The sequence below is a fragment of the Camelina sativa genome, chromosome 5 (genome assembly GCF_000633955.1).
Source record: "Camelina sativa cultivar DH55 chromosome 5, Cs, whole genome shotgun sequence".
Taxonomy (NCBI): domain Eukaryota; kingdom Viridiplantae; phylum Streptophyta; class Magnoliopsida; order Brassicales; family Brassicaceae; genus Camelina; species Camelina sativa.
In genome coordinates, this window is record NC_025689.1 from 16193645 (window position 1) to 16203439 (window position 9795).

At 46.7% G+C, this 9795-nt stretch overlaps 1 long non-coding RNA gene across 1 annotated transcript; it reads right to left on the reverse strand.

Annotated features, from left to right (window-relative positions):
* Positions 2193 to 3112, reverse strand: LOC109132992. Its single transcript, XR_002037889.1, has 3 exons — positions 2929 to 3112; positions 2496 to 2801; positions 2193 to 2394 (listed from the first exon to the last, which is right to left on the reverse strand). It is a non-coding gene; the product is annotated as an uncharacterized LOC109132992 (long non-coding RNA).

Genomic DNA, 9795 nt, shown 5'->3' on the forward strand with positions numbered 1-9795 from the left:
GGAAGTAACTCGACTAAGATTTTATCTGAAACAGAGACATCCATAAGTTCGTTCAGGCTTGCTGTGTATAATCAATTGTGTTGTCCAAAGCTATTAATAAATAGGTTTCAATAATGGTGTAGAAGGAACTGAGAAACTTTATAAACACAAAGTGAATCAAAATAGAAACCAATGGGCACCATATGAAATCACCACTCAAACCTGGTTGTTGGCAGAAACTATTGATAGGTTCTTAATTAGATGCTTCTATATTTGATCTGAAAATAAAATAAGTCTTTGGTTTATGAGACTTTTGGGTTACTTGAACATGTCTGTCAAGCTAGGGAAACAGTGAAGAATCTCTTCCGTATCTCCTTGTATTCATTAAAACCAACAAAAGTACTCATTAGAACAATACAAAAGTTACCGCATGATTTTCAAAAGGAAATGTGAGATTTAGACATTTATGTTCAGTTCAAGCTTAATGCTTACATGCATTCGCTTCCTGCTTCTCTCTGCCACTACATAGCTTCCTCCAGATCCTTCACTCAATCATTAACCCCTATTGTCTTCATCGGCTTCACAACGACGTGGAAGAGTGACTGGGTTACAAAGTCGGTTTTCCAGTGATGAACATTCCTCAGAAAGTCGTATACCCCATTCTTTTAATTCAAACTTAGAGTTACCACTACTCATATGACACTGTATATCCACGTGATCATAGTTCACTTCAGCTGGAGAAGCATTTTCTTTCTTTAAAGAGATGCAACAGTCTAATAAAAAAAAGAAGACTACCCTTCTGATATACCGAGAAGTACTCTTGTTGATGAGGGAAATCAAAGTGGTTCCCGAGTCTGTCTTTGAACCGACAGTTTACCTTCATAGATACCCCAATGGCACCAAAGGTGGGTTTAGAGTTGAAAACAACCACAGCACAAGCCCTAAATCTGAAGAAAGGTGGAGAGAGCGGGGCTTCAAGTAGAGAGATAGCCAAAGTCGCTCCAGTAGTAACGTAAGTGAAGTATGAAGGCATTTCTTCACCAGACAATATGAGTTTCTCGACAGAGAGTTGTTGAAAGAGAGCTTCTTTAATCAAGTTGAAGCAGTCGATGAAACTGAAATCGACTTTCGGGACAGCATTAACCGGAACTGAAGAGGAAGCCTCCTCGGGGACTGGTAACTTTGTCTCGATATTGTCTGCTTCGATTGCCAAACCACTTGGATAGACAGTCAAATCAGCTCCAGTTAGTGCCCCACAATATTCCAACTCGAGATGTTTCAGTTTAGAAGTGTTTAGGTATACTTATTCTAACTTACTGCATCTTTGCATCACTAGGTATTTGAGCTTAGAGAAATTCTCAATCCACCGAGGAACCTCTTCTATTGCTGTTTCTTCTAGATAGACCGATAGATGAGATGTTTCTTGAAATATCAGGAAAGGTCCTCAACCGTGAGCATCCATTGAGATTGAGGCGTTCGAGAGATTCAAGATTGATTCCAGTTGGAAGAGTCACCAGATTTGCGCATCGCGTAATTATCAAATCCGTCAATTTATTTAGATTCTGAATAGAGAAGGGAAGCTCAACCATGCTCGGGATATCCGAGAGAAACAGCACAGCCAAAGAATCGGGAAGCATCGTTACCATGCGTATAAGCCGCTGAACCAAAAAAAAAAAAAAATTAGATGTTAAACAAAATGACATCAAATGAAGTCCCCATCAAATTAAACCAATAAAATCTACTTCCTCTGTTTAGCAGATAATTCTATTACATTATTCACAATTTAAAATTATGCTGTTGAAGTTTGAAAAGTAGTAAATTTAAAAACTATTGACATTGGACTGGATTAATCTGTACGATTTGAAAATATTGCTAGCTAACATCCAATGCAAGATTTCTCTCGCCATACTATATAAAAACATTGAGAATATGTTAATAATTAACTATAATGGTATTGAACAATAGTTTAGCTCCTAAACAAACTTAAACACATCACTCATCAAACTCAACTTAAAACAATAATGATTTCTCAAAAATCGTTAGTAAAGGAGGTTTAGGAAACGTTAGTTTTTGAACTACATACAATACCTGCATTCCCTGCCCTAGCTTCTCACCCCTTATCTTTTCCACACGAAAGTTAATAAAATTCTCAAGAGTGAAACGTGAGCATTCCTTGAGATGGAGACATTTGGGAGGTTCGAAGTTCATGCCGATTGGAAGAGCTTCCAGATTTCTGCATTCTAACATTCCCAACTCTGTCAGTTCATTGAACTTCCGAATAGAGGAAGGAACCGCCACCCAACTCAAGCAATTCCCAAGATAAAGTTTCTCTAGACTGGTGGCCATTGAAAGATCTGGGATTTCTTTTAGATTTTCAGATCCCCACAAGTTAATCTCCCTGAGACATCTAGGCCTCTGTACTCAACAAAAAACACAGTGCAAGGTAGAAGTTACACATCACGTAACATGATTGTCATCACGCAACGAACGATATAACAGTTATTCTCAAAACTTACCCGAGTTCCTTCCCACAACTTTTCGAGCTTGCTATTCTCCATTTTCAGCTTGACGAGTTTTTCAGGTCGAAAATTAGAAGGCATACTTTTCATTGGATATCCGTCCCACCACAATAATCTGAGTTTAGGGGGCAAATGGTCGAAGCTATCGGGTCAGTGCTGTCTGACCTTTTCCCCAAGCATGTATTTATTTGAGAAAAATTTTAGGAAAAGGAGATTATGCATCCCTTTGAAGGCATTCTCATGTACATGCAACTCATCGATCTCATCCATATTTAAAGATATACCTAAAACCTTATTAGTACCCTGAAAATCATAATATTAATAAGAAAGAGACAATCATTAGCTTAACAATCATCTAAAACATATCTTTCATCAAACTTCATGTAGTCTTCCAGATATGAGATCTATGAAAAGGACACGAAAAACTTACAGTAGTATCTTCAAGTATATTGCAGATATCCCTCGAATCCACAAGAAATTCCCGTTTTCCAGGACTCTTGGACTGTGCATTAACGATCTCCTTGCCTAGTTTTTGTAACAAAGTGTGCATCACGACAATATTCAATCTTACATGTACGAGGGACTTATCAACTAGATTATCAAGCGCAACTTTAACATCCAAGCCACTATCTGCAAGGAGCAGCTCAATGTCATCTTTTTCTCGAAATTGAAGAGACAAGCGATGTAGCGAAATAGTAATTTGTCATTATCATATTTGTTGTACCCACGATCTGTCATCTCGGACAATAGGCAAGAAGGCCTAGGTCGTGCTTGTCTAATGGGCCAAGAGCGTATTACTGATCAGCCCATTAGGCCTGGAGAAAGGAAGAGAGCGCGAAGATGCTTCGTGTTGGTCAGCTCGCAGCTCGGGCCCGGTCAAAGATTCCCGCATTCAAGAAGATTAATTAGACCGCGCAAATCGTGCCCTATTAATTTTGCATTGATTGGGTAATAAATTGGTCGGTATAAATATGTAAGGGGGGGGGGTCACTTGTAGGGATCCAATATTTTTCCAAAAAAAGCAATACAAATTCAAATACTCAAAAACTCTCTCAATTCAGTTTGGAACTACTTAACGGCGATAAGCTCCTCCACATTTAAATCACTTCGGAAGGAGAAGCTCGTTTTCAGTTCTCACATTTGGCGCTAGAAGGAGGGGCAGTTATCGCCTGACTCTCATTAGTTCCGATTTCATACACAAACACACTCCACACAACCACCACTATGGCAACCAGCTCTCCCAATCAGGCATCCTTGGAGGTGATCCAGAAGCTCCTGCAGGACTTGTCTGAGAAGTCTGACCGTCAGCAAGCCGCCTCCACCGCTATTACTGAACGTTTTGACAGCTTGGAGGGTCAAATCTCCGCTCGTCTGGAGGAAGTCACGACGACCGTAGCAGACCTCTCAGCCTCCCACCGCGCGTACGCTGATCGGGTTGATCTCCTGTCCTCTGACCAAAACCCACGACGACGTGCTTTGGATTTCTCCGGTGTGACTCCACCATCTACCTCGCAGGTGGCAGCAGCAAATGTCACCCCGGGAGATTCGTTCCCGCATCAAATCAACACGCAAACAGCGCCACCATTGGTGGGTGATGGCCACACTCCGGTTCAGCCCGGCGTCATCAGATCTTCCGAGGTCCCAGTCCGTCTTCCTCTCCCTGTAGTTGGAAACACTTCGACTCCGGGGTATGTTACCAATCCCGAGATCTTCCGCATGCAGAGCGAAATCCGGGATATGCGGTCTGTGATGCACAGTGCAACCACTTCGGCTCCGGATATATGTCGAGTAATCGAGGAATCGAGGCGAACTCCTTTTTCCGATCAAATAGCCCGAGTCCGCATCAAAGATACTGGCAAAATTAAGTTCTCGAGCTACGAAGGAAAAGGAGATCCGACCAATCATCTTAAGACTTTCTTGCTGACAGCTAGCCGGGTGGACCTCGAGCCCCATGAAGTAGACGCTGGGTACTGCAAGCTGTTCGCAGAGACGTTTTGCGGACCGGTANTACCTCGCAGGTGGCAGCAGCAAATGTCACCCCGGGAGATTCGTTCCCGCATCAAATCAACACGCAAACAGCGCCACCATTGGTGGGTGATGGCCACACTCCGGTTCAGCCCGGCGTCATCAGATCTTCCGAGGTCCCAGTCCGTCTTCCTCTCCCTGTAGTTGGAAACACTTCGACTCCGGGGTATGTTACCAATCCCGAGATCTTCCGCATGCAGAGCGAAATCCGGGATATGCGGTCTGTGATGCACAGTGCAACCACTTCGGCTCCGGATATATGTCGAGTAATCGAGGAATCGAGGCGAACTCCTTTTTCCGATCAAATAGCCCGAGTCCGCATCAAAGATACTGGCAAAATTAAGTTCTCGAGCTACGAAGGAAAAGGAGATCCGACCAATCATCTTAAGACTTTCTTGCTGACAGCTAGCCGGGTGGACCTCGAGCCCCATGAAGTAGACGCTGGGTACTGCAAGCTGTTCGCAGAGACGTTTTGCGGACCGGTACTGCTTTGGTTCGCGTCTTTAGCAGCCGGTTCCATAACAAATTTCACCGAGCTGTCAACTTCGTTCGTCAAGCAGTATTCTAGCTTGATCGAAACCGCGGTGACAGATGCTCAACTCTGGAACTTAAGCCAAAAGGCTGGAGAGTCTCTCCGGTCTTACATAACAAAGTTCAAGGAGATCCAGGTCAAGATTCCAGGACTCTCATACTCCACCGCCCTGGCCGCGCTTAAGAACGGCCTCTGGCATGAATCTCGTTTCTGCGAAGAGCTGTCCGTGAATCGGTTCCCAACCATTCAGGATGCATTACACCGGGCTTCGAACTGGATAGTCGCGGAGGAAGACAAAATCGCCGCTGCGCAAAAGCAAAACGCTCCGCCAACAGGAAAACCACGGTTCGAAGCGCCTGCCAAAAAGACTCCGCCTACGACTCCGAAGTCCGGGCCGAGCACGTTCGCAGTCGCTCAATCTCCTAAAAAGAATTCTCCAAAGAATTCACCGTCCAAACCGCCATTCTCACCGCGCTCCAAGAGTGGCGTACTCCCAAGTAACAAGTGGGTCCGAGATGAGGACACGTACTGCAAGCTCCACAAAACCAACAGTCATTCCACTCGTGACTGTAAGAAGCTGATGAACCTCCTCGCAGACAAGTATGTGGTGGGGGAAATGCCAAACGTAACAATCGAGGAGTTAGAGCAGAAATCGACTCCCGAGGTGGACGAAGATGCTCCACCTTCGAAAAAATCAAAGCAGTCCGACGACAATGAAACCCCCAAGAAAAGAATCGACGTGATAATGGGGGACCGCGTCTCTTTCGGAACTCCATCACTGCGATCAAAGACCATCAGCGGAAGCTCACTAGCCCCAGCCGAAGCGAGCTAAGGTAGCAGCAAGCGATCCTAGAAGGAAACTGAGGGGCTGGACACTCCGCACGATGACGCACTCGTCATTTCACTTGACGTGGCGAACCACGAGGTTTGCCGAATCCTAATTGACACTGGGAGTTCGGTAGACTTGATTTTCCTCGAAACGCTCACTAGAATGGATATCGGGAAAGAACACATCGTAGGACCGCCCTCACCTTTGGTCTCGTTCACTAGCGAGACTTCAATGTCTTTGGGCACGATCACATTACCGGTGTCCACTTAAGGAGTGGTTAAAATGGTGGAGTTCACGGTTTTCGACCGACCTGCGGCCTATAATGTTATTTTGGGAACTCCCTGGCTCTACCAGATGAAGGCAGTGGCCTCAACGTACCATCAGTGCGTCAAATTTCCGACCCCGCACGGAGTCCGGGAGGTTCTAGGAAGCCAAAGGATGGCAAGGAGCTGTTACCTTGCAAGTCACAAGCTCCTGATCCAATAGCAACCACAGCTTGAGGTCCCGAAGAATCCAGTTCGGAAGCAGTTAAAACGTGACCTCACTGAGTCCATTTTCATCAATGATAAGTTCTCGGATCAGGAAATCAAGATCGGAGTGGGATTGGATAGCGAGCTCCGTGCCAGTCTGATAACCTTCCTAAAAGAAAGTATGGCCACCTTCGCATGGTCGGTAGACGAGATGCCCGGCATCAGTCCAGAAGTTATCTCCCACGAGCTGAATGTGGATCCTACGTTCCGACCTGTAAAGCAGAAGCGAAGGAAGCTGGGTCCTGAGCGAGCTGAAATCGTTAATAAAGAGGTTGAACGTTTACTGAAGACAGGACAGATACGCGAATTAAAGTACCATGAGTGGCTCGCAAACACAGTGGTAGTCAAAAAGAAGAATGGAAAGTCACGAGTCTGCGTTGATTTTACCGACCTGAATAAGGCGTGCCCCAAAGACAGCTTTCCACTTCCGCATATCGACCGGCTAGTTGAGTCCACTTCGGGTCACGAGCTGATGTCTTTCATGGATGCTTTCTCTGGCTACAACCAAATCCTTATGAACCCGGACGACCAGGAGAAGACTGCATTCATTACGGACCGCGGGATTTACTGCTACAAGGTGATGCCTTTTGGGTTAAAAAATGCGGGAGCAACTTACCAGAGACTGGTGAATCGAATGTTCGAGCATCAACTCGGAAAGACCATGGAAGTCTACATCGATGACATGCTGGTAAAATCAATGGAAGCTAGCTCGCATCTCGCTGATCTGAAAATCTGCTTCGACATCCTGAATCAGTTCGGGATGAAGCTTAACCCCACGAAATGCACCTTTGCAGTCCAATCAGGGGAATTTCTGGGGTACATCGTCACAGAAAGAGGAATTGAAGCGAACCCAAGGCAGATTAATGCTTTCCTGTCTATGAGTTCTCCTAGGACCTTAAGCGAGGTGCAACGCCTTAACGGACGGATCGCAGCTCTCAACCGCTTCATTTCTCGATCTACGGACAAATGCCTCCCTTTCTACCAGCTGTTACGGAAAGGGGGAAAAAACTTCTTATGGGATGCGAAATGCGAGGAGGCGTTCGCTCAGCTCAAAGCTTATCTATCTGAACCACCGGTCTTGGCTAAGCCTGAGTTCGGTGAGCCGCTCTTTCTTTACGTCGCCGTATCGGACAGTGCGGTCAGCGGAGTCTTGGTTCATGAGGAAAGGGGGGAGCAGCGACCAATTTTCTATATGAGCAAGTCATTTACTGGGGCGGAGTCCAGGTACCCTATGATGGAAAAATTGGCCCTAGCAGTAGTCACTTCGGCAAGAAAACTGCGGCCTTACTTCCAGTCCCATACAATCATAATCCTGACGATGCAACCACTACGGACGGTATTACATAGTCCGAGCCAGTCCGGGAGGCTAGCTAAATGGTCTGTCGAGTTGAGTGAATACGACATCGAGTTCCGGACTCGAACTTGTGCAAAGGCGCAAGTGCTGGCTGATTTTTTGATCGAACTCCCACTAGCCTCTTCGGTTAGCAACAATGTCGAAGTCCCATGGACGTTGTATGTCGACGGTGCTTCTTCCAAGTCGGGAGCAGGAATTGGGGTCCGCCTCACTTCCCCTACAGGCGAAGTGATCGAGCAGTCATTTCGCTTGGCTTTCAGTGCGTCCAACAATGAAGCCGAGTACGAATCCTTCCTTGCTGGTTTACGCCTCGCAGTAGGGATTGGTGTCTGAAAACTCCGAGCTTTCTGCGATTCACAGCTGGTCACCAACCAGTTTTTGGGGGAGTACGAGACAAAGGATGGTCGTATGGAGGCTTATTTGTCCACAGCTCGGGAACTAGTCACTAAGTTCGAGGATTTGGAAATCACTAAGATCCCACGAAGTGAAAACTCCGCTGCGGACGCTTTAGCATCTTTGGCGTCCACTTCGGATCCCGCGACGACCAGGATTATCCCCGTCGAAGTTATCCAATATCCGAGCATTCGACTAGAAAACTCAAACGTCGTCACCCGGGCAATGAAAAAGCAGCTGGCCGCAGAGGAGGCAGCTCGCAAGACGTCTGCGGACTCTTTGCCACCAAAGGACCCAGCCCCCGTTATGCCTACTCCAATGGACGTTCACCCACCTCTGGCAGAGCTAGACGCGAGTCAAATTCCGGAACCGGCAAGCTCACCGGTTGCCAATCAAGCTATTATCCCACATGCTACTTCGAGCGGCATTAATTCTAATAGCTGGGGGGCAGATGACTGGCGGAGCCTGATCTGGGCTTACTTGGAAAAAGGGGAACTCCCAGCCGACAAATGGGCAGCTAGGAAACTCAAGGTTGTCAGTGCGCGGTACTGCGTTCACAATGGAATACTTCTACACCGAAGTGTAGCTGGTCCGTATCTAACATGCGTGGCTGGTAGTGAGCCTGCGATGCTAATGCGAGCTGTTCACGATGGTCCCAATGGAAATCACTCCGGAGGTCGGACTCTGGCTTTTAAAATCAAAAGGCAAGGTTACTTCTGGCCTACCATGGTCACGGACTGCGAAAGATATTCTCGAGCTTGTGAGAAGTGTCAGAAGCACGCCCCGTCAATTCATCAACCTGCCGAGCTCCTGTCTTCGGTGTCCGCACCTTACCCATTCATGAGGTGGTCTATGGATATCATCGGTCCATTACATCGAGGACCAGGAGGAGTTCAGTACGTGCTCGCTCTTACCGACTATTTCTCCAAGTGGGTAGAAGCGGCAGCCTATGCGAAAGTAACAAGTGACGAAGTGGAGCAGTTCGTGCTTAAGAGCATAATCTATCGGTATGGCGTCCCGTGTGAAATCATCACGGACAATGGTCCACAGTTCATCTCCTCGAAGTTCGAAGAGTTCTGCGCGAAGTGGAAAATTTGACTCAGTAAATCAACTACTCGTTACCCACAAGGTAATGGGCAACCCGAGGCGATGAATAAGGTCATACTTGCCAACTTGAAGAAACGGCTCGANGTCAGTGTGTGGTACTGCTTTCACAACGGAATACTTCTACACCGAAGTGTAGCTGGTCCGTATCTAACATGCGTGGCTGGTAGTGAGCATGCGATGCTAATGCGAGCTGTTCACGATGGTCCCAATGGAAATCACTCCGGAGGTCGGACTCTGGCTTTCAAAATCAAAAGGCAAGGTTACTTCTGGCCTACCATGGTCACGGACTGCGAAAGATATTCTCGAGCTTGTGAGAAGTGTCAGAAGCACGCCCCGTCAATTCATCAACCTGCCGAGCTCCTGTCTTCGGTGTCCGCACCTTACCCATTCATGAGGTGGTCTATGGATATCATCGGTCCATTACATCGAGGACCAGGAGGAGTTCAGTACGTGCTCGCTCTTACCGACTATTTCTCCAAGTGGGTAGAAGCGGCAGCCTATGCGAAAGTAACAAGTGACGAAGTGGA